Genomic DNA, 26,562 nt, shown 5'->3' on the forward strand with positions numbered 1-26,562 from the left:
AGTTGAGACATGGGATTCCCCAGGCAGGTCTAACATTTTAGTGCCCCTTAAACTGAAATCTGTTACATATTTGTTCAGCATTAATGTAGATGTCAGAATGGGTGCTGCTTAGGTGGAAGGAGGAAGTAGGACTGCTGATGGTATAGGAATTAGCATCTGCTTTTCTGAGCAAGTCAGCCCTGGTTCCAAATTTGCATCCCTACTGAGCAAAGTGAAAACCGAGCAGTTAATTACTGAAGAAATGAAAATATCTCTTGCTGCCAATCAGATTGTAATGTTCCTAAGAAAATTTGATGTTTCCAACAGTACACAAAGCCAAGATAATCAATGCTATTAGCATTTAAAAATATTTCTAATGGAGCATGGACAAGGCTAAGTTGCTACCACTAAAATGATTAACATCCCTTTTTTAGTGATTACTACTTCCTTATTTATTATGAAAACCCTAATTCCACTCTAATCTGGCTGCTTCTGGGGCCATATTTTTGGTGATTGACCAATCACCAAATTGACCATGTTTCTTGACAGCATCCAGTTCAGAACTAGCCCTTAATTCCTAGTCTCTTTTGGGAATCTTCCACCATATTAAGGAACCTCTCTCAAGTGACCCTTAAATTACCCTGGGTATAGGCTCCCTTACTGCATTGTTAATAAATCTAGGTCATAAATAAACTTGTGAATACAAGTGTATTCTTGCTGGTCTTCACTGGGTGAGTTTGACTCAGATGATCTATCTTACAATTTAGTAATCCATTTAGAATCTTGCCTCCAACTTTGTCTCCACTTTAACATTTTCAGTTTTCAGTGAGTAACTTCCCTTTTAGAAAAATAACTTAAATTCAAAATTTTTAATTTATTTTTTCTTTTTTGGAGAAGTGGTGATTTTACTGAACAATTATGGACAAAAATACTAAGTCCCTGTACACCACCCCACCACCAATACCTTGCATTTGTGTGGAATATTTGTTATAATTGATGATAGGACATTTTTGTAATTACACTATTATATTAAAGTCCATGGTTTAATTTAGGGTTCAGTGTTTATGTAGTATAAGTCCATGGACTTTTAAAAAATGTTTATTCTGTTATCATATATACAATCTAACATTTTCCTTTTTATTCATATTCAGATATATATTTCAGTGCTGTTAATTATTTTCATGATATTGTGTACAATCAGCACCATTCATGACCAAATATTTCCCTCCTTCCAAATAGAAATGTTGTATGTCTTAAGCCTTACCTTCCCATTCCCTATCCTCACCCTGTACCTGGTAACCTATATTTGAGATTCTGACTCTATGATCTTGCTTATTCTAATTCTTTCAAATCATTGAGATCATACAATATTTGTCCTCTTGTGTCTGACTTGTTTCACTGCATTCATGGTTCATCCATGTTATCACAGGTATCAGGACTTTATTAATATTTACAGTTGAATAATATTCCATTGTATGTATATATCACATTTTTAAAATCCATTCATCAGTTCATGGATGCTTGGATTACTTCCATCTTTTATCAATTGTGAATAATGCTACTATGAACATCAGAGTGCAAATATCTGTTCAAGTCTCTGTTTTCAATTCTTTTGGGTACATACCTTGTAGTTATATTGCCAGGTCATACAGTAGTTCTGTATTTAGCTTTCTGAGGAATTTCCAAACTGTCTTCCACAATGGCTGCACCATTTTACATTGCCACCAGCAATGAAAGAGTGTTCTTGTTTCTCTTAATCCTCTCCAACACTTGTTATTTCCTGATTTTTTAAATAGCAGCTTTCTAATGGATGTGAAGTGATATTTCATTGTGGTCTTGATTTGCATTTCCCTGATGGCTAATGATGTTGAGCATCTTTTCATGTGCTTTCTTAACATTTATATATCTTCTTTGGAGTGATGTCTGTTCAAATATTCTTCCAATTTTTTAATTGCATTGTTTGTCTTTTTGTTGTGAAGTTGAATATTAATCCTTTATTGGATATGTAGTTTCCAAATATTTTCTCCCATTGTGCATATTGTTTTCTTACTTTCATTATAAAGTCATTTGAGGAACAAACGTTTTTAATTTTGGTGAGGTCTCATTCATATATTTTTCCCTTTTATTTTGGAATAATGCCTAAGAAACCACTGCCTAACACAAGGAACTGAAGATGCTTCCCTATGTTTTAGCCCAGGAATTTGATAGTTTTAGCTCTTACATTTAGGTCTTTGATCCCTTTTGAGTTGATTTTTGTATATGGTGTGAGGTAGGTTCCTCTCTTTTTTGCAAATGGTTATCCAGTCTCCCCAGCACCATTTTGTTGAAGAGATTATTCTTCCCCCATTGAGTGGTCTTTGCCACCTTGTCAAAAATCAGTTGGCCATCAATGTGAGGGTTGATTTCTGAGCTTTCAAATCTATTCCACCAGTTTATATGTTTGTCCTTGTGTCATCATCATGCTGTTTTGATAACTGTAATTTTGTAATAAGTTTTAAGATTGGGAAGTGTTAAGTCTTCCAACTTCATTCTTCTACTTTAAGATGGATTTAGTTCTTCAGGGGCCCTTACCATTCCATATAAAGTTGATGTCTTCTCCATTTCTGCAGAGAAGGGTTGCTGGAATTTTTATTAGGATTGCATTGAATCTATAAGTTGCTTTGGGTAGTATTGACATCTTAATGATATTTAGTCTTCCAATCCATGAAAATGAAATATCCTTCCATTTATTTAGGACTTCTTTAATTTCATTTCGCAATGCACTGTAGTTGTGTGTGTATGTCATCATTGGTTAACTTTGTTCCTAGATACTTGATTCTTTTACTCGTTATTGTGAATGGAGTTTTTTTTCCTTGACTTCTTCTTCCAATTGTTTATTGTTTATGAATAGAAACACTATGAATTTAAGGGTCTTGAATTGTAGTTCACCACTTTGCTGAATTCATTCATTATCTCTAGGAGCTTTTTTGTGCATTTTTCAGGATTTTCAGTATATAGGACCATATCATCTGCAAGGGAAAGCTTTACTTCTTCCTTTTCAATTTGGATGCCTTTTATATCTTTTTCTTCCCTAAATGCTCTGGCAAGAACTTCCAATACAATGTTGAATAACAGTGGTGACAGTGGAATCCCAGTCTTATTCCTGATCTTAGAGGGAAAATTTTCAGTCTTTCACTATTACGTAGAATGTTACATATGCTTTTTTTCATAATTGCCCTTTATCATATTGCAGAACTTTCCTTCATTTCTAACATTCTAAGTGTTTTTCTTAAGAAAGGGTTCTGTATTTTGTCAATGCCTTTTCTGCATTGATTGAAATGATCATGTGTGGTTTTTCTACTTCATTCTGTTAGTGTGGTATAATACATTAATTGATTTTCTTATGTTGAACCAACCTTGCATACCAGGGATAAATCCCACTTCGTGATAATATATAATTGTTTTAATATGCTGTTGGATTTGGTTTGCTAGTTTTTTCTTGAGGACATTTTAAATCCATATCCCTAAGAGAGATATTAGTCTACAGTTTTAATTTCTTGTGTTATCTTTATCTGGCATTGGTATGAGGTTGATGTTGGCCCCATAGAATGAGTTAGGGTACATTTCCTCCTCTTCAATATTTGGAAGATTTTGTGCAGAACTGAAGTTAAGTCTTCTTGGAATATTTGCAAGAATTCCTCTGTGAATGCATCTCTTCCTGGGATTTTCTTTTGGGGAGGTTTTTGATGACTGATTCGATCTCTTTCTTAGTAATTGGCTTCTTAAGATATTCTATTTCTTTTTTAGTCAATATAGGTAGTTTTTGTGTTTCAAAGAATTTGTCCATATCATCTAGATAATCTAATTTATTGGCATACAATTCTTCAGAGTACCTCTTATAGTCTTTTTTTTCATCAGGATTGGTTGTAATGTCCCCTTTCCATTTCTGACTTCAGTGATTTGCATCCTCTTTTTTTCTTTGTCAATCTTGCTAAAGGTTTATTGATTTTTCCAAAGGAAAAACTTTTGATTTTGTTGATTCTCTGTTTGTTTTGTTTTATTTCTTTTGTTTCCACTCTTGTGTTTGTTCTTAACTCCCTTCTGGTAGCTGTGGGATGTTTGCTCTTCTTTTTCTAGTTTTTCCCTTATTGAGATTCAGTCTCTGATTTGAAGTTTTCTTTTGTTTTTAAGGTAAGCATTTAGAGCTCTAACTTCCCCTCTCAGCACTGCCATTTTTGCATCCCATCAGTATAGCTATGTTGTGCTTTCCTTTTAATTTACCTCAAGATATTTCCTAATTTTGTTTCTGATTTCCTCTTTAACCCATTGATTGTTTAAGAGTATGTTGTTTAATTTCCGTGTATTTGTGAATTTTCCCTTTCTCCATTTTTCATTTCTAAATTCATTCAATTGTAGAAGAACATACATTGTATGATTTCAATATTTTTTAATTTATTGAGACTTATTTTGTTATCCAATATATATGGTCTATGCTGGAGAATGACCCATATGCTCTCAAGAAGAATGTATAATCTGTTTTCATTGGGTACTGTGTGCTATATATGTCTGTTAGTAATAGTTGGTTTAGTGTATCATTCAAGTCCTTTACTTCCTTATTGATTTTCTGACTACATGATCTATCTATTACAGAAAGTGTTATGTTTATGTTAAAGTCTCTTAATATAGAATCATCAGTTTCTTTCTTTAAATCTGTCAGTATTTTTGCTACTTACATTTTGAGTTTCTGCTGTTAGTTGCATATATATTTATAATTGCTACATTTTCCTGTTGAATTGTCCACCTTATTAGTACATTATGACCATTTGTGCCCTTCATAACTGTTTTTGATTTAATGTCTATATTATCTAATATTAGTATATCACCCCAGCTTTCTTTTGGTTACTCCTTGCATGGTCTATATTTCCCATTCTTTAACCACCAAACTACTTGTATCTTTGACTTTAAGGTGAGTCTCTTGCAGATGTATATAATTGGGCCATGTTTGTTTGGTTTTTTTAAAATCCATTCTGTCACTCTCTGTCTTTTCTTCTGGAGAGTTTAACCCATTTACATTTAAAGTCACTACTGAGGGAAGTAGATTTGGCTCACCTGATAGAGTGACCACCTACCACATGGGAGGTCCGGGGTTCAAACTCAGGGCCTCCTGACCTATGTGGAGCTGGCCCATGTCCAGTGCTGATGCACGCAAGGAATGCTGTACCATGCAGGGGTGTTCCCCATGTAGGAGAGCCCCATGCACAAGGAGTGCGCCCTGTAAGGAGAGCCGCTCTGCATGAAGAAAGTGCAGCCTGCCCAGGAGTGGTGCTGCACACATGGAGAGCTGATGCAGCAAGATGATGCAACAAAAAAGGGATGCAGTTTCCCAGTGCAGCTGGCAAGAATAAAAGTGGACACAGAAGAACACACAGTGAATGGACACAGAGAGCAGACAACTGGCAGGGGTGGGAGGAAGGGGAGAGAAATAAATAAAATAAATCTTTAGAAAAAATAAAATAAAGTCACTACTGATAATATGCATCTTTCTTCTGCCACTTTTCCATTTATCCTTTGTAAATCTTATGATTTTTTATCCCTTAATTTCATATTTATTTGGTTTCTTGTGTCATGCCATATTGAGTGCCTACTCATTCCTATCTGGATATATTGTTCATCTGTTTTCCTTGAGATTACCATAGGACTAAAATTTAACATCCTAAATATATAACAGTTGTATTTGGTTTGCACCAGATGTTAACTTTGATAGCATGCACATCTACTTTTCCTCTATCCCATGTCTCCCTACCATTTTTTGTACTTGTTTGTACTCATATCTTTGTACATTGTACATCCAAAAACCTAGATTTTTCATTTTGCTTTTTCTGAATTTGCATTTAAGCACTTGTAGGAAGCAAGAAGTAGAGTTACATACCAAACAATACAGTAAGATAATACTGACATTCATAATTACACACATGGTTTCCTTTATTGCAACTCTTTAATTCTTAAGCTGCTTTGAACCATTGTCTATTGTCCTTTCATATCAGTCTAAGAATTCCCTTTAGCATTGCTTGTAGGACAGGTCTGGTGTTGATGGATTCCCTCAGTGTTTGTTTATCTTAGAATGTCTTAATCTTACCCTCATTTTTGCAAGATAGTTTTGCTGCATATTAAATTCTTGGCTGACAGTTGTTTTCATTCAGCACTTTAAGTATTTCAACCCACTGCCTTCTCATCACCATGGTTTCTAATGATAAATCATCATTCAATCTTATTGGAACTCCCTTGTACATAGCAGGTTGCTTTTCTCCTGCAGCTTTCAGAAATCTCTCATCCTTTGCACTTGGAAGTTTAATAAATGTATGATGGTATGTATTTTTATTCATGTTTATCCTGTTTGGTTCTCTCTGAGCTACTTTAGATGTGTATATTAGCATCTTTTCCTAAGTTTGGGAAGTTCTCTGTCATTATTGCTTTGACTATTACTAATGCCCCCTTTTTTTCTTTTTTCTCCTTCTAGGACCCCCATAATGCACATATTGGTCCACTTGACTGTGTCCCATAGCTGTCTTATGCTATTTTTACTTTTAATATTTATTTTTTCTTTCTGCTACTCAGCCTGATTCATTTCAAGTGTCTTGTCTTCAAGATCACTGTATTGCTTTCCTATTGATATTTTAAAAACAAAGCAAAACAAAAGTATAGCAAATAAAATACACTTAGAACTCGAATTACTAGAAAGGGCATCCTATTATACCCAAATCTGAATATGTAAAAACCTACTGCTTGGCCAATATAACCTCAACAGAGGCAGAGTCCTAGTGGATGGTCTCCTAAATTTTAGTTAAAATAATAAAGGGGTAGAAAGTAATTCCTTGACTGCTGATCTTATCAATACAAAGCATGGATTTTGGACCCAGATGGAAATGATGTCAAGATGCTCTACCTCTTCTTAGTTGATAAATCTTGGATAAGTCACTTAAGATTCCATGCCTTAGTTTCCTTATCTATAAAATGGGTATAATAAAATTATCTATCCTCATACGTTTGTTATGGCAGTTCACAAAGATAATGAAAGTTTTAGTGTAGTGCTTGGCACTTACTAATGTTTTATTGTTGGTTATTATTACAACTATTATTATACATGGTATCACCATGAATGCCATAAACCACCAAAACTGCATTAATAAATAAGAAGCTTCATAGAGCATGAGGAAGTCACTAAGTTATATAAGAGGAGAATCCAGAAAAGGCACTCTATATTCTCTATCCTAGTTCCTGAAGGTCCTCAAAATGGCTCTGAGCACACACACAACTGTGTTTGTTCTTATAGTTTCTGTCCCAGGGATTCAACATAGCAGGAAAGGCTGCTGTGGAAACATGTACAGTTTATAATTCTTATTCTTGGAAATAATTTCCATAAAACCTGATTCTTCTTCGCTAGATGTCAGTTTTCATTCCATACCTCTATCAGAATGCCTTCCAGTTCTGTGCAATTCCCATCTGCAGTGTGGCAAAGGCTTTGAATGAAAGCAAACCACAGCAGGCTAACCATGCTTCCTTTTATATTAGTCAAGAAATTCTTCCTCCTGTCCCTGTGGTTGACATCTGTTGGCATAAATCTGGCACTATAGGCAGAAATGTAGGCAAAGAGTGTCATGAAAAGGAACTTTTGGTCTTGATCATGATGAGCCTATTTTCTCCTTTCTGTGACAACTAATGGTACCTTTGGGTAACAGCTAGAGATTCTTCTGAAGCTTCCAAGATTTGAGTGCATGTTTATGCATTTAGTGTCACTGTGAATTGTGGAAGAAATTAAAATGCATGATGTGCCTATATAAAATTGTAATAAAATTTCATTGCTTGATGCATGGATATTTGCAGTTTCCATCTACTTTAAGGGTTTTGGTCTAATGAAACACAGCAGAATATTTCAGAAGATGTGGATTAAAACCAGAAAGATGCATTTTCAAAAAATTGTGACCAAGGTCCAAGGAGTAGGAATAAATAAAGATTACCATAATTAATGAACTCATTTTTCACATTTATCCTACTGATTCTCTATGTATGTTTCTACATTCCTGTAATTATATAGTGATTATAAAATGTAAGCCATCATATTCTTATGAAGGTATGTGTTTACTTCTGAGTTACATGGTTTATTCTGAGAAGTGGGACAAGATAAGCCTATCCCATGCCAAAGATAACTGAATGTTGAACAAATGAATGAGAAAGTACTTAAATGATTTAGTGGTATATACTTGACAATTTGGGATACTCAAGCTTACTAGGAGAAGAAACAATGTTTCTGTTTTGACTTGTTTTGTCTTGAAGAAGAGAGACCTTCATCTAATAATTGATAAGTAGTGGTACCTTTTAGCATTGTTGAATATAAAAATGGATTTATTTTGTTTATGCTTAACTGCAAGCAAATTGCCAGGGGATAGGATGTTTCTCCTAAATCTAGTTAAGAGGCTCTGTATAGTGAGATAATTATAACCAGACATACTGGGAGGGTATATTAAATAGATTTAAGAGTAAAGAATTAGAATAAATTAAACTAACAGGGACATTAGAGTATTTAAGTATGCCAAGAGAAACTTTAGAGTATAAAACCTTGTAATTTTGGCCATGGTTATACTGAATTTCAAATGATAATGTTTGAGATCACATCCACGGGAAGGAGCTGAAGAATCAGTCAGTCCAAGTGCTGGGAGGATTAGGTTTGCATGTTTCCACAGAGGCCATAGTACTGTATATCACATAGGCACTTACTTTTTAACCATCATAGTTTACTGGTAAGTTTGTTTGAAAGATTTCATGGTCTAGAAAAACAAAGCAGCAGTGTGTCATGGCTCAGTCAGCCAAGAGCATAGTGCTAATGTGAGAAACACACAACAAAACCTCCATTCCTAGTAATACAAAGTGGGTTTCCTTGCTTAAAAGACACACTTGAGATATATTTTGGATGAAAACATCACATTTTGAACAGTATAAAAAATGGGATCTGGTAGTGGATGTGGCTCAAGCAGCTGAGTGACCCATCTGCCTCCCCCATAGGAGGTTCTGGGTTTGGTTCCTGGTGCCTCCTAAAAAAGCCAAACAAACAACAGACAATGAGCAAACAATGAGCAAAAACAACAAGGAGACAAAGAGCAAAAAACCAATAAGCATACAACAAGCAAAAACAGTGAGCAAGACAATGAACAAAACGAAGAGCATACAATGAGCAAAAACAAAAATGAGCAGGGAGTGAATGTGGCTCAAGCAGTTGAGCACCCACCTCCCAAATGGAAGGTCCCAGTTTTGGTTCCTGGTGCCTTCTAAAGAAAATAAACAAACAAACAGGAAATGAGCAGACAATGAACAGAAAGAATGAGCAAACAGACGAAGGAGCCATCTTGAGGGGGAGTATGGGATCCATTTTGCAGAGATAAAAATGTTTATATATTATCCAACAAAACATAGACTGAAGGTACCTCTGAGTGGTGAACGTATTGGAGATTTTCTTTTTGTTTCTTTATCTTCTGATTATTCAATAATAAATATGTGCTTTCATGTAATTTTAACGATGAGATTTTTTTTAAAAGAAAATGTAACCAAGCTGTTATAGAAGCTCAGAAGTAGGAATCTGGTGAACTTGGACTATAATAAGAAATACTAGCATAATTGATGGACTAGAAGGCTGTAAACAGCAAGGCTATATTTGGAGCCAACACATCTGTGTTTAAATATCTGACAGTCTCATTGTTCATCATTCCTGTTTGCAAAAAGGCAAAACTTTTCTGTTCCTTTTTGCATTTTACTTAAAAGTGAAAATAGTACTCATAGAATTGATTAAAACATGCCTGCTAGATGAAGCAAAACAGTAGATTAAGTGAAATATGTATTCTGTCAATGACACTTAGCTAAGAATCTAAATAAAACAAATCTTGGTAAATACTCCATGTGTAGGTTGCCAAATATGAGCAAATGATTTTAGAGATTTTTAATAAGGAAAACATTCTGATGACTTCATTCATTAATTCAGCAAAGATTTGTTAAGCCACAAGGTGGCTTACTGTAGGTGATGGGTATAAAGCAGTGAACAAAACGGTCATGGTTCACTCTCATGGAGCACACATCGTAGTCACAGAGATGAGCAAGAAAAAGATATACAAATACATAATTATAGATGGGAGTGTCATAACAAAATTTGACAGGGGGCCTTATCTTACATGGAACTGTCAATGAAGACATCCGAGAAACACATTTAATCTGGGCCCTACAATGAGTCGGAATTGATTAAGGCAATGGTGGTGGGTTTGAAGAAAAGCATTTGGAGAAGGGGTAACGCAAGTGCAAGATACCTGAGGCATTGACAAGTGTTAAGAAACTGGAAAAAAGGCAATGAAGCTGGAGGATGATGAGTGAGTGGGGCAAAGGTCTCAGAGGTCAAGTTAAGAAGTTGAGATATGATCCTAAGATCAATGAAAAGTTCCTGAGTCAACAATAAAGTCAATTCATTTTTTTTTTAAGTAACAACTGCATAGATTGCATATATATTAAATTTATTTTTAATCTCTTGAATTTATCTATAATGGAGCCTAGAATTTCAGATCATATAAATTGAAGAATAAAGTAAACAATCCCTTCTTGAAATGGATTAATACATTTATATTAGTCCTGATAAAAAATGAAAAAAGAATTTTTATAAGCAGAAAACTAGTAGTAGTGTGGACCATGACCCTGGACTCAAGAGTGGGATCTGATTCCAAACTCAATAAAAACGTGTGTGAAAATGGAAGAAAATTTTGTCATGCAGTAACACATAGCTAAGTGGAAAAGGTTTGTTTAACTCTTAAGGTACTTGTTAGTTTGTCTCTAATTACAAAATATACCAAAGATCCTTTTTGCCATTTTTAGCTTCTCATAATTGAGTGATAAACTTTTTATTTAATAAAAGAAGATATATTAAAAATGTACAGAAATCTCTTCTAATGACATCTAATAGGATGATTGTAAAATCACATTTTAAGCTTCATCTGTAATATGGTCCCAGACTTTATCAGCCTTTCACTAGGGGAGGAAGTTATTTGCCTTTATTTTGCAGATACACCTCTTTTAGTCTAAATGTTCACACTTTGTCCTCTAGTTGTTCTCCAGTTATTTCTGAGTTTCCCCCCAGGGTATTACCTCTTGTGTAAGCCCTCTTGACTACCTATGCCTATTACCTTCCCTCACCTTGACAGAGAGAAGTCACGTGTTTTGTACTGCTTTGCACCCCCATAAAAGCTAAGTTCTATTGCGCTACAGACATGCTACTAGGATAAAGCTCTAATTTTTAAACTTTAAATTTTGAGGCTTGAGAACATGATGATCATGGAACCACCATATAAGCCCTGAGCTACCCATCACCAGTCTTCTTTATGCAAAAAGAAATAAATTCTATCTTATTGTTCCTATTGAAGTTTGTGCTAGGCACCAAGACACAATAAGGTGACATTCCAAAATGAATTGCCAATCGTCAAAGGAAATGCTCCCAAACTCATTCAGCAACTCTTGGGCCCTGCCACCAATATGAGAATATAAAAGAGTTAAAGAGTAGAGAATGACAGATTTGGGGAGGAGCTCTTGGGAACTGTACTGTAAGCCTCACCCTCCTTCACCTGCTGTATCCTCAATGAAGAGGGGCTCGTGGCTCTGCTCAGGGAGTTCATTATTTCTAGAGCTGGGGGAGCAGAGTGGGCCAGGATTGATTCCATGAGAGAAAGAATCAGTTATGAACACCCACCAGGCTGAGAGCACAAATGCAGGTAGGGCAGTATAGTTCAGGTGACTTCTTTCCTGCTTTATTCCTGTCAACTCTGGGGAAGGCAGAGGGAGAAATAGAGAAGTCAACCTTGCTATCCTCCTCTGCCCACTGCAGACTTCTTACCAGGGGCAGGTCTGAGCTACAGGAGGGAAGAAGAACTGAAAATAAATCAAGTTCTGGGTTTTGATTTCTATCTCAAACTAAACATTCTACTTTCCAAACTAAGACTATGCTTTTACTGTGTCCTTACTGTGGGGCTGCCTATTATCTAAGAGTGAACAGAAATATCCACTTGCAAAGTTTCCATCCAGAGTTAGGGAAGGTTACCTCCACTGAAGAAAGTTTCAATGAAAAGTAAAAGAGAAAAATAATGAAAACAACATTGTATGTTCATTACATACTAAGTCATGTTAGTCAACATACTGGTAACAGCTAGTTACGGTCTAACCTTATCTTACTTAACATGCCAGACCATTCTCAAGACTGGGAAGTTTCATTTGGTGGTAATGCACACATGTTTAAAATCAGAATGCCAGGGTTTGACCCTGCTTCCACTTCTATTATTTGCTAAAGGGGTAATCTTGGTCAAGTTATTTTACCTCTCTGCTCATCATCTATAAATGAGTGTTAAAATCATACCATCTTTGACATTGAAGTAGGTAGGCAGGGCTGAGTTCTTCCACAAAAACAACAGAGGAAGGGCAAAAAGCCATTTGAGGAGCTGCTTTGGGGATCTGCAGAGCAGGAGAGTGCTGCACATCATCAAGGAGGGAGAGGGACAGAGAGACAAAGAGGCCAAACTAAAACCACAAGTTACTCGCCCCTGTGGCTGGGAACAACACATATACCCCACCTTCAAGGCAATTAGCCTTGGTAAAACACCTGGTTCACTGCAGCCAATCAAGTGGGAAAGTACATTCCCTGAGAAGAAGAGGGTTTCAGCAGAAGGTGGAGAGTGGTTTCTCTTCAGTAAGTTTGGTCATCTGAGCCCCGTTTGAATCCCAAAAAAAGACTCCAGTCAGCACTGAAGCAGTCCCAGGGAGAGGGGAGGGGGGTCTGATCAGGCAGGCAGTCACACCCAGCCCTGCTGGGAGAGAGAGGAACTAGGTCAGTAAGGGGGGGTGGGGGTGGAGACAGGTGCCTAACCAACCTGGGAGAGAAGGGAGCCCAGAGAGATAGCAGCCAAACTGTTAGAAGCACAACTTACCTGAGGGAAAAGGGGTGAGGAGAGCCAGATAAATGTTCAGAAGCCTACCTAACCTGTGGAGCGCATGTAGCTCAGTGTAGAGGTGCCTGCCTCACATATACTAGCTCCCTGATTCAAGTCTCCATACCTCCTAAGAGAAAGGATCCAGAGAGTGATCTACCGGATTGCCAGGCACTCAGATAGTATCTTCTAACAGAAAAGTTATATTGGGATTTTTATTGTTTTAGGTTTTTTGATCTGTTACTTTTTATTTTAATTTGTTATTCTTTATTTTATTTGCTAAAACCAGGTATCTTACCTGTGGAGGGCAGCCTGCAGGGTAATTGATTTATGAGCTCTGGCAGCCTGAGATGGTTCCTAGGGGCCTAAGAGGAAAACCTCTTTTTCCTGGGTTTTTTTGTTTTTGTTTTTTTCTTTTCCTCCTTTACTTCTTTATTTCTTTTCTCTATTTAGTTTTTCCCTCTTCCATTGTTTTTCTTTCATTCCACTATTTCTTGTTTGATCTTCTTTTTCTCATCTCATCTTTCCACTTTTTTACTTTATTCTATTTTTTTCTTCTTTCATTTTTTTGTTCTACCTTTTAAATTCTTATTTCTTTGTATTTTTTACGATTTTTAACTCTTCTTATTTATTTTCCTAGATTTTTTATGGTCCCTTTCTATCATTTTATTATTATTATTATTCTTTTCCTCATCTTCTCTCTCTCATTTTCTATATTCTTAATATTTTTTCAAGAGAACACAGATAACCACAAGGATATAAAATAAGTAGAACCAAGTGGCACAAAGGAACCTTAACACAAAACAAAGCAAAATAAAACCTTAGGGTAGGAAAGAGAAGCTAACAATATTAATAAGCCGATCAAGATAAACAGATGCCTAGACACCAACAAAAAATTACAAATCATACTAATAAACAGGAAGACACAGTCCAGTCTAAAGAACAAACTGAAATACAAAAGGAGATGAGGTATATGAAACAACTAATCAAGGATGTCCAAACAAATAAATGGAACTTCTCAAAATTAAAAACTTTTTCATTTCAAAGGTATTTGTCAACAAAAGAAAAGGCAGCCTACTCAATAGGAGAAAATATTTTGTAAGAACTTATCCAATAAGGGTCTAATATCCAGCATATATAAAGAAATCCTACTTCTTGAAAATAAAAGGACAAAAAACCCATTTAAAAAATGGGCAGGATGTGAAGCAGATTTGGCCCAACGGATAGGGCATCCACCTATCAAATGGGAGGTCCAAGGTTCAAACCCAGGACCTCCAGACCTGTGTGATGAACTGGACCACCCACAGTGCTGGTGTGCACAAGGAGTGCCGTGCCACACAGGGGTGTCCTGCACGTAGGGGAGCCCCACGCGCAAGGAGTGCACCCCATAAGGAGTGCTGCCCAGTGAGAAAAAAGTGTAGCCTGCCCAGGAATGGCACTGCACACACAGAGAGCTGACGCAGCAAGATGATGCAACAAAAGGAGACACAGATTTCAGGTGCTGCTGACAAGAATACAAGCGGACACAGAAAACATACAGTGAATGGACACAGAAGAGCAGACAAATGGGGGGGCGGGGAAGGGGAGAGAAATTTAAAAAAATGGGTAGAAATTTGAGTAGACACTTTTCCAAAGAAGAAATACAAATGGCTAAAAAGCACATGAAAAGATGCTCACTATCACTAGCTAATAGGGAAATGCAAATCAAAACTAAAATGAGATACTATTTTATACCTACTCGACTGGTGGCTATTAAAAAACAGAGGACTACAAGTGTTAGAGGGGATGTGGAGGAACAGGAACCCTCATTCACTGCTGGTGGGAATGTAGAAGGGTGCACTCATTGTGTAGGACAGTTTGGCAGTTCCTCAGCAAACTAACTATAGAAATGCCATATGATCCAGCCATCCCACTTCTGGTTGTATACCCAGAAGAACCAAAGGCCGAGACATAAACAGATATATGCACACCAATGTTCATAGCGACATTATTCACTATTGCCAAAAAATTGGAAACAACCCAAGTGTCCATTAACAGAAAAATGGACAAATTGTGGTATATACATACGATGGAATATTACTGAACTATAAGAAGAAATGAAGTATTGACACGTGTGACAACATCGATGAATCTTGAAGACCTTCTGTTGAGTGAAGCCAGTCACCAAATGACAAATATTACATGACCTCATTGATATAGCTTAAGCAAATTGAAAGGACTCACAGAGCTAGAGTCTGGAACATAGGTTATTAGGAGTTGGAAAGGGAGTAGAGAGTGGTAAGCCGATGCTCAATATAGGCGAAATCTATAATATGGTGGAAGGGAGTGGTTGGGCAGTGGATGGGGGGATAGTGGTGCCGTGATGTGATTGGGTTTAACAGTGCTGGAATCTGAGGGTGAGTAGGGTGGGGGCTTGGAGAGGGACTATCCATGGAACTTGGGGGAGGGCAGGAGGAAGGAACAGGTGAACTCTGAGGATTTGTAAGACTGTGGTTAAAACTACAATGGTGGGAATGTTCTTTTGGCAAATATGGTAGAGTTACTGGTGCAGTGTGTTGGGGGTGGGGGATATGCAGGATAGGGTGCAACTGGGGCATGCTTCTATAGAATATGAAAGTGTTCATCTTTTCATAGTGTGTTATTTCAGTGGATGGAAACCCACAAAATAAACAACGACAAAAAATTATTACCCTCCCACCCTGGAAAGTCCTGCTGTGTTCTCAGTTAGTGGGGCAAGAATCTCTTGAGAATGTAGGCAGTGCCTAATAAAAGAAAACAGATCAATATTTCAAGCTCTCAATGTTATTACACATAACTGTGAACTTTATCTTCAAAAATTGAACTTAGTGTTTACCATAGGTTCCAAGGGGAGTGGGAGGAAAGAATAGAATAGATGAAACACAGGGCATTTTTAGGGCATTGGAACTGTTTTGCATTATCTTGCAATGTTGAATACAGATCATTTTAAAAATTTTGCCAAAACCTATAAAAGTGTACAGTGAAAAATGTATCCATAATTTAAACCACTGACCATGGTTAGTAGCAATGCTTCAATATCTGTACATCAATTGTAACAAATGTATCCTAACCATTTAAAATGTTATTAATAGGGGAGAGTGGGAGAGGTGGAGGGGGTTAGGTATATGGGAATTCCTTATATTTTCTATATGGCTTTTCTGTAACCTAAAGCTTCTTTGAATATAAAGGAAAACATAATAATACATTGGGGGAACATACAGAAGAAATTGTCACTATACATAAAGAGAACAGATCTTGTGATGATGAAAGACACATTGAAAAAAATTTTTTGCTTTTAAAATTTTATTTATTATATTATTATTATTTGCTTATTTGGCTTTGTTTTTTAGGATATTTTGAATCCCAAAAGGGTCACATCTATAGCAGGGGATAATTACTGGTGTGGCATGTCAGTGATGGGGGATGTGTTGGGAGGGTTACATTTAGGGCATACCTCTATGGTATATGACTATGTTCAAGAGGTCATGGGGTATAGTCTCGGTGGGGTAAGACCCACACAATAACCAAAAAAAATATTGAATTCCCATCCTGGGGAATGTTACTACATTCTCTAATAGAGCAGCAAGAATCCCCTGAGAACATGGGCAGTGCCTAGAGAAGGAGGACAGACCGTTACCTGAGGTCTTGATATTGATAATTGTACTTATGAATCTTGTTCTTGTGAAATTGAAACTTAGCCTAGTATTGTAATGCCTAAGAGTTACCTCCTGAAAGCCTACTTGTTGCTTAAATGTGAACTCCCTCTAAGCAAAACATACTACCTTCCCTCTGATGTGGGACATGACTCCTGGGGATGAGCCTCTCTGGCAGTGAGGGATTACTACCAAGCACCAACTAGCAATGCAACTGGAAAAAGATGTTGATAAAGGGAGAAAGGGTAAAGACAAATAAATTTATATAGCTAAGATACTTCAAAGTGAGCCAGGAGGTCATTCTAGAGGTTATGCTTATGCATGTCTCAGCAAGATCTCATTGACTGCCATAGTAAACAGTACCTAAAACAGCAGGGCTTCTGACTGCTCTAGAGACATCTGGACACTATAGACAGGACAGATAATTTCAGAAATTTGGCACCCGGTCAGTGGGCCTTACTTTGGTATATGTGCTCCCCAATTCAACAGAGTTAAACTTATTTATAATTTCCCTATTCAGGGCTCTTCTGCCCCTTTTATTTGAGCCTATAATTAGCACTATGTTCATTAAAAATATGCCCCAGAGACTTAAATCTTAATTCTGTCAATATGCTGGTTGAGCCCTCAAACTTATCAGAGTTGCAATACCTTCTCTCCAGTTAATTGGACTCATCCAGGATGAAGATGGACAACGCCCACCCCAAAAAACAGAAAGTATCCAAACTGCAAGCAAGACAGTTCCATCCATCTGCCCCATGAGATCTAAGCCCTCTCTCAATCAGAAATAAAGTGGGCATTACCATCCCAAAATCCTCAAGACTGAGGAATGAACAAACATAAGGGGGGAATGCAACTATGGACTAAAGTAGACTTATTATTATTCTAAAAAGGAAGAATTTATATCATTGATATAAAGGCAGTGGCCACTAGAGGTTCTGAGGGGAGGAAGAGAGAATAGGTGTAACATGGGACATTTGGGGGACAATGGAATTGTCCTGCATGATACTGCCATGATGGATACAGGCCATTATACATTTTGTCAAAACCTATAAAATTGTGTGATGAAAAGTGTAAACTATAATGTAACCTATAGACCATGGTTAGTAGTAATGCTTCAATATGTGTTCATCATTTGTAACAAATGCACCATACTAATGAAAGATGTTAATGGGGAAAGTGGGGGAGGGGGATGGGTGGGGTATATGGGAATTCCCTATTAATATATTTTTTAATTTATTGAAATCTATCACTCATACATAAACATAAACAATAAGTGTATAATAGTTGTGAACTTACAAAACAAATATATATAACATCTCACCCTACCACCAATAACTTGAATTGTTTTTAAACCTTTTTAACTAATAATTAAAGAGCATTGTCAAAATATTACAACTAAAAGTATTTTCCCCTAGCCAATCCTATTATTATCTTTATATCATTTATATATGAACATACATAAACAAGTGTATAGTAAAAGTTGTGAACTTACAAAGCAAACATCCATAACATCATACAGGTGTCCCATACATCAACCCTCCACCAACACCTTGCATTGTCATGAGACGTTTGTTACAAATTACGAAAGAATATTGTCAAAATCTTACTACTAATCACAGTCCTTATCTTACATTTGATGTATTTTTCCCCCAACCTAGCCTATTATTATTTTTTAATATATTTTTATGACAGAAGTTATAAAACAATCATGCACATGTGGAGAATTCCCAAACAACACCCTTCCATCAACACACCACAATGTGTGTCATTTGCTATAGATAAAATAATACCATCTGATTGTTACCAAGTTCATAGTGTACAATTGGCTCACATTTTCCATACTGCCTCAGTATCAACACAGTACATCTTTAATATAGATGCAAGAATATTATATTATTACTACTAAGCACAGTTCATAAGTCAGTCCAGCTGTATTTCTCCCATGCTTCTCCACAATCCCAAGACCCTGCAGTAGCAATATACATTTGTTCTAACAAAGGACACTCTTGTATCTGTACCATCAACCACAATTTTCATCCACCTCTTGGTTTACTGTGCTATCCACTTCCTAGATTATTCTCTAGTATTCCGTCAATTGGCATTTACATAACTAGACTACCATTTTCGTATCCTCGTTTATAAACTAGCTGGTACTCACTGTGTGTTACTATCCACTCTATATATTTCCATACCTTTATAGTAAGGCTAATTAAAACTTCTACATACATTAAACATCAGTAGTCCACTCAGTCCTTCTCTTATCTCCTTTAAGAATCCACCATCTACCACCAGGTCTTGAAGATATTTTCCTACAATTTCTTCTAGAAGTTTTATGGTTCTTGCATTTATTTTTAGTTTTTTTGATCCATTTTGAGTTAATTTTTGGATAAGGTATGAGACAGGGGTCCTTTTCCTTCTTTCAGCTATGGATGTCCAATTCTTTCAGCACCTTTTGTTGAATGGATTGTTCTGCCCAAGTTGTGTGGGTTTGACAGACTAGTCAAAAATCACTTGATCATACATGTGAGGGTCTGTTTCCGATCCATAAGTTTGGTTCCATTGGTTTACTGCGTCTGTCTTTAGACTAATACCATGCTGTTTTTACCACTATGGGTAGGTATTATGATTTAAAGTCTGGAGATGAAGGTTCACTTTTCCTTTTTATGATATTTCTGGCTATTCAGGACTCCTTGCCCTTCCAAATAAATTTAATGATTGTGTTTTCAATTTTTTCTTTAATGTCGGTGGAATTTTTATTGGGATTGCATGAAATCTATATATGAATTTGAGTAGAATTGACATCTTTATGATATTTAGTCTTCCAATCCATGAGCATGGAATGTTCTTCCAGTTATTTAGGGCTTTTTAAATTTGTTTTAACATTGAGCTGCAGTTTTCTGAATACAAGTGCTTTACATCATTGGCTAAGTTTATTCCTGACTATTTGAATTTTATCTGTCATGTTTTCTTTTCACCACTCTTTTGACACTTTTTGTTACTTTTATTGATATAATCTTCATTTCTAGACTCTATTCCAGGCCCCTCTCTCCTGTCTTTTCTTTTCAGGTTCTAGCACATCTTTTAGTATTTCCTGAAAATCTGGTCTCTTGCTTAGGAAATTTCTCAATTTCTGTTTATATGTGAATATTCTAATTTCACCCTCATTATCGAAAGACAGTCTTGCTGGATATAAGATTCTTGGCTGGAAGTTTTTCTCCTATAGTATCTTAAATATATCAGACCACTGTCTTCTTGCCTCCATGGTTTCTGGTGAGAAATCAGCACTTAATCTTATTGGATATCCCTTATATGTTATGCATTGCTTTTCTCTTACTGCTCTCAGAATTCTCTCTTTGTCTTTGGCCTTTGACGTTCTGATGAGTATGTGTCTTGGAGTTGTTTTATTTGGATTTTTTCAGATGGTAGTATGTTGTGCTTCTGGTACAGGGATATCTATGTCCTTCAATAGGGTTGGGAAATTGTCTACCATTATGTCTTCAAATATTCCTTCTGCCCCTTTTCCCTTCTCTTCTTCTGGGACACCCATGATATGTATGTTTGCATGCCTTTTGCTGTCATTTAGTTCCCTGAGACCTTGTTCAATTCTTTTCTTCATCTGTTCTTTTGTATGTTCTCTTTCACAGGCCATTTCTTTTTTTTTTTTTTTTTTTTTTTTTTTTAATTTTTTTATTTTTTATTGACTTTGTAATATTACATTAAAAATATATATGTGAGGTCCCATTCAACCCCACCCCCCCACCCCCCCTCTCCCCCCCCCAACAACACTCGTTCCCATCATCATGACACATCCATTGGATTTGGTAAGTACATCTTTGGGCACCTCTGCACCTCATATACATTGGTTCACATCATGGCCCATACTCTCCTCTATTCCATCATGTAGGCCCTGTGAGGATTTACAATGTCCGGTGATTACCTCTGAAGCACCATCCAGGGCAGCTCCATGTCCTGAAGACGCCTCCACCTCTCATCTCTTCCTGCCTTTCCCTATACCCTTTGTCCATTATGTCCACTTTTCCCAATCCAATGCCACCTCTTCTATGTGGACACTGGATTGGTTGTGTCCATTGCACCTTTATGTCAAGAGGAGGCTCAGATTCCACCTGGATGCTGGATGCAATCCTCCCATTTTCAGTTGTAATCACTCTAGGCTCCATGGTGTGGTGGTTGTCCTTCTTCACCTCCATCTTAGCTGAGTGTGGTAAGTCCAATAAATCAGATTGTAGGTGCTGGAGTCTGTTGAGGCTCAGGATCTGGCTATCACATTGTCAGTCCAGAGATTCAAATCCCCTAAATATATCTTAAACCCCAACATTAACTGCACCTCCAGCACATTAGCATGAAAGTCTTATGAAGGGAGATCCCATCTGAGTTCAGATTCATCACACATAAACACCATTTCTAAAGAGGGGCCATCTGCCCCGGTAGTCAACCCCATCGGCCATGACCATAATTCCCATGGGTCTCCTTAGCCCTCAAAGGAACCAATATCTGGGGGTTGTATCTGCTTTATCTGTCTCTCTGACTCTGCTCAGTTGTGCATGAGGGCAAACCTTCTGCCAGCCTCCAGACTCTTTTTTAGAAACTCGTAGCCATATAAACTCATTTCTCCTTTCCATTTCCCCCTTACTTTAGGTCAAACAGCATTTTAAAGTCATGGTATTTTATGTAGACATGGATATTCTGCTGATCCGCATTGAACCTTCCGTATAAGGTCATTTTCCAGTTGCATCATCAGTTGGTAGTTGATAGTGGTCCCTCGTTGCCAGGGAGGCTCATCCCCGGGTGTCATGTCCCACGCTGGGGGGAAGGCATTGCATTTACATGCTGAGTTTGCACAGGCCATTTCTTTAAGCTCATCAATCCTTTCTTCTGCCTCCTCAAATCTGCTATTATATGATTTCAATGTTTTTTTAATTTCATTGATTGCACCTTTCATTCCCACAAGATCTGCTATTTTTCTATGTATGCTTTCAAATTCTTCTTTGTGCTCATCCAGTGTCTTCTTAATATCCTTAATCTCTTTAGCCATCTCATTGAATTTATTAAGGAGATTTGTTTGAACATCTATAATTAGTTGTCTCAACTCCTTTATGTCATCTGGAGGCTTATCTTGTTCCTTTAACTGGGCCATAGCTTCCTGTTTCTTGGTGTGAATTATAATTTTTATTGGAGTCTTTGATCTGGCTTACTAGAGTATTTATTCTGGGTGCAGTTTTTCTCTTTAGTTTAGGGCTTCCTATTCTTTCTCCCTTGCTGGTTGTACAGTAGGAGCCAAGCATGTAGTTGGTGCTGTAAGCTGTGGAGGCTTGAGCTGACCTCATTGTGCCAGGGACCAATGAAGCTTCTTCCAATTTTGTCCTTTGCCAAGGGTAGGGACAGAGTCACAGCTGTATGGAATAATCCAAGTGCAGGCCTAGACTGTAGTTGCCCAGAGAGACTGATGAAGCTTCACATCCCTTTCTCCCCTTCTTGGGGCAGGGATAGAGCTGCAGGTGTGGGCAGCAATCTATGCAGTGTGGGTCCACGATGACTTCAGTTGCCCTGGTAGACTTCTGATTTTCAGTCTATTCCAGCCAAAGTTACCTGCAGTTACCTGTATAGGCTGGTGCAGGGCTCCTCAGCCTCCTCCTCACCAGAGGTGGTACTGAAGCTAGGCTAGGGCTGCAGGCTGATCTGCGTGAAAGAAACTGGTTCCTGCTGACACTGAGAATTTCAGTCGCCTGGCTTCCCCTCAGGCTGGGGACAGAGTCAGAATGGCAGCTACTGGCCTCTTTCTGACTTGGGCTGGTTCACACTCCAGCTATTATCAGGGTTATCATTTAGCCAGCTGAGTCTACCCATCAGTAGCTCAAATCAGCAGCCAGCCATCTTCTCCTCCCCTGTTTCTGGAAAATGGAGCTTCCAATTCCCATCACAGAGCAGCTCCTGGGGCGGCTTGTGCTGCCAGAGTAGGATAGTCACCAGCCTCCACAGCTTGGCCAGTAATTTCCTGGAGAGGCTGGTGCAGATCCCCGCAGCTTCTTTCCTGCTGGAGGTGGCACTGGGGCCCAGGCTGGAGCTACAATATGATTGGGATGGAAAGAAGCCAGTCTCCACCAGCACTGGGATGTTCAGTCTGCCCCACTTCCCCTTGTGCCAGGCACGGAATTAAGAAGGCAGCTCCCAGCCTCTTTCTGACTTGGACAGGCTCAAACTTTAGCTGTTCTTAGGATTATACTGTAGCCCACTGAATTTACTCATCATTAGTTGAAATAGGTGCCTAACCGTTTCTTCCTCCCCATTTTGGGGAAGTGGAGCTTTCAATTCCAGCTGTGGAATAGCTCCTGAGGGGGCTTGTGCCTCTAGTGGAGGATGGGTACTGGCCTTCGCGGCATGGAGTTCTCTACTTACGAGTCTTCTCTGCAGATGTGCAGTCTCCTCATTCCACTCCTTCAAGGACGTTGCTTCTGGTCTCCTGGAGCCCCCGAACAAGGGCTTGAGTTAGCTCCAGAGAGCTCTGAGTGTTTGTTAACTGCCCTGTAGCAGGAGCTGTCTCTAGGAGCTCCTTACTCTGCCGCCATCTTGCTGCTTCTCTTTCCCTATATTTTTTATGTAACATTTATGTAATCTAAAGCTTCTTTAAAAATAAAAAATAAAAAAACATACCATCTTTTTATTGTTGTTCTGAGAATTAAGAGAATTAAGACATGTAAAGCATGTATAACCACTCTTGGCTCAAATTAAATAACCTATAAATATTTGCTATCTTTATTAGCATTCCAACCCACAAAGAGCTCCAAACTACTCCATACTGTTTAGTCTTGGACAAACTATTTCTGAAAGAGTTTGTTCTTCCAATACTTTCTCAAGCCTACCTCCTCAAGTTGTTATTTCCTGCCCTAACTTCGCAGGACAAACATAGCAGAAGTCAATTCTTTTCAGAAGTCTCACCTTCGCCCTTAGGATGAATCTCCTTACACTCTCCCAATATTCTGACATTTGTCCATTTCCCAAATCCTGGGTTATTCAGTCATGCTCACTTTGTTCTAAGTCTCTGTGAACCTGCATGCCCTGGTTTAGGTTAAAGAGCATAAATGAACCATTACATTCTAATTCTTCTTGCATATTCTGAATTTTTGAAACTTGACTGGATTTTCCTTCCTTCAGTTCATTATACTAAATAAATGCAACGTATGTTCACAGTGATCCCCCTTAAATAAAAAGAAATAATTCAGTTTAAATAAATAACATCAAGGGACTTTTCTCATATTTACATAGTATATATTAAAAGCAAGTGAGCATGCTCAAATGATCAAGTCATTGCAATGGGCAGATAGTTTATAGTTATAAGGAAAGAGGCAACATGAATTATTATAATAATTATTGTTTGAATAATTAAAAGCTTTCTATTTTTATTCTTTTTCTTAATTTGCCATTGTTGTAAATGGTTACTACCAACTTTCCCTTTGATAGTTCATCCTTAGAGAAGTAATGACATTCTTGTATTTTCACTAAAGTTGGCTGCTAATATTCTCCACTCACATATTTTTGAAAATTTAAAAACAAGCAGAAAATCTATTAGAATGATTAAAATTTTTTTTTTGGGTTAAATATACATTTTCAGGAAAATGGATACCTAAAAATGTATGTAGACTAAGAGGAAAAATTCAGTAGCGAAGGCTACTGAAAAGCCAAGAAAAAAAAATAATTATTAATAGATCTTGGGAAGTAAGAAGAAATTTAACCCCCGCCCCCCCCCCCCCCCCCCGCACATATGCACAAACCCACAAATACCAAGGAGCAGAAATCCAATATGATTCAGGGGACAGATTGCAATTCAGCTGACATAGCATTTGCTGCAGCAGCTATTTGTCTTTTTAGCCCTGACATTTAGATGAAAAAATAGAGGTTTACTATATGCTGTAATAAACAGCACTGTGCTTCTTGCACAATAAACTTTTAATTATCTGAACACCTAGAAACTAACCAAGTTGCTGGTTCATTCATGCCTTCTCCAGGGTAAAAAGTTAAATAAGTAGTTTGATATAAGGCCTTTCTTTCCACTGCTCCTCCTATATAAGAATAAACAAGAATTTGTGTCCAACAAAGGATTTAAATAGAAAGGTTGTTGACCTTAATAAAAATTCCAGAGCCAGGATTATTGGAATACATTGGCATACATATTATTTGCTTATGAAATGCAGGAAGACTTTCAAGTTGATATATGGAAGTAAATATATAGGTGACTGTTATTTTCATGTTCATTCTCTAAACAATAAACTCACCAGAATTAAATAAAAAACACTTTTTTAATGTCCAAATAGGTTCCATAATTTTCCAGAACTAAAAGAAGTAATGCCTCATATATGCTTTGCTGACAAAGAATGTCATATTATACTTATTTTTTAAAGTATTCTTAAAAGTAAAACAACAATTGTTAGATAGCTTACAACCAAGATTTATTATGATAGAAATTTTCTGAATAAATATTCTCCCACACATTCTGTATTCCCCTAGTGTCTTGGCCCAGAAACCATAAAGTGCAAATAAACAAATGAATATTGAGAACCACAAACTGGCATTGTCAATAGGAAAGAGTGTTGTAATTTGTGGCATATAAAAATAATCACATGATAAGTTAATTAATAGCATATTCGTCAGCGTTTTTTTTTTTTTTCTGCCTGCTTTTGAAATTGTATTGACTCTGGCACCTATGTGGTTCATTAATAAAGTCCAATGGGTAATGGGACATGGAATGCAAGTGGTTCCTAACTAAAAGTTAAGGTTAAAAAGAGATGAATGGCAGAGTGTGTTTCAGCTCAGTGGTTGAGCACCTAAGCACTGGCTTCACATGTACAAGGTCCCAGGTTCAATCCAAGGGACCTCCTAAAAAAAAGAGATGAATGCCCTAATTTCCCAGAGGTACCATGCACTACAAAAGAAGAATTTGGCACTTCTGAAAGCTGTGTGTAACAAAAACATCGACCATTGCTTTGGGGCATAAATTTGCCAACCTCTGTGTTGAATCCTTCTTTGGGCACAGGTTTATCTTATAAATACTTGAGGATTTGTCTTAGCAAGCATATATTTTTTTAAAGATTTATTTTTTATTTATTCCTATCCTCTCCCCCCCAACCCCCCCCCTTATTGTCTGCTCTCTGTGTCCATTTTGCTGTGTGTTCTTCTTTGTCTGCTAATATGTGATATTATTACTACGGTAGTGTGTGTTAAGTAAAAGGTTAGGGATCTCACTTTGAATTGCCACCTGATAACACATCTGAAGAAAGACACTTTTCATTCTTTATTTCCAATCATTAAGTGGTCAAAACTACTAACTTGCTATGACCCAAGCAGGTAAATAAGAGTCATGAATAAAGGGTGTTAAAGGTGATCCAGATGTTTCTCATAGTAATGCCGTTCTCAATATCATATTCTTCTTACATAAAATAATCAATATACATTTCATTAACAATTTCCACTGCCATGGGAAATTGTTATGGGGGATTCTAGTTTGTGTTTTATTTTGCACACTCAAAATATGATAAAATATTTCTGTGTCCTAGATATGAAGAAAATATTAAACTATTGTGGTTAAATAGATTTTTTAAAATTAATTTGATAAAATCAAATTAATAAGGCAGTTTATTTATAAAGAAGACTTCCTCTCCCCCAAAGTTGAAGGTTTTAAAAACTTGGCATATAAAACCTTCCCTTGGTATGAGATATGACTCCCAGGGATGAGCCTCCCTGGCACTGAAGGATTATTACCAAGCACCAACTAGTGATGCATTTGGAAAAGGACCTTGACACGAGGGGGAAATATTAAATACCTATGAGTTTTTATGGCTAAGAGGTCTTTAAGTCAGTTGGGAGGTGGGAGGTCATTCTAGAGGTTATACTTTGGCATGTCTTAGGAGGATATCAATGACTGC

At 37.3% G+C, this 26,562-nt stretch overlaps 1 pseudogene; it reads left to right on the forward strand.

Annotated features, from left to right (window-relative positions):
• Nucleotides 1-26,562, forward strand: part of LOC101443612 (pre-B-cell leukemia transcription factor 2 pseudogene) — a 120,118-nt pseudogene that overhangs the window by 51,848 nt on the left and 41,708 nt on the right.

This window comes from Dasypus novemcinctus, chromosome 12 (genome assembly GCF_030445035.2).
Source record: "Dasypus novemcinctus isolate mDasNov1 chromosome 12, mDasNov1.1.hap2, whole genome shotgun sequence".
Taxonomy (NCBI): Eukaryota; Metazoa; Chordata; class Mammalia; order Cingulata; family Dasypodidae; genus Dasypus; species Dasypus novemcinctus.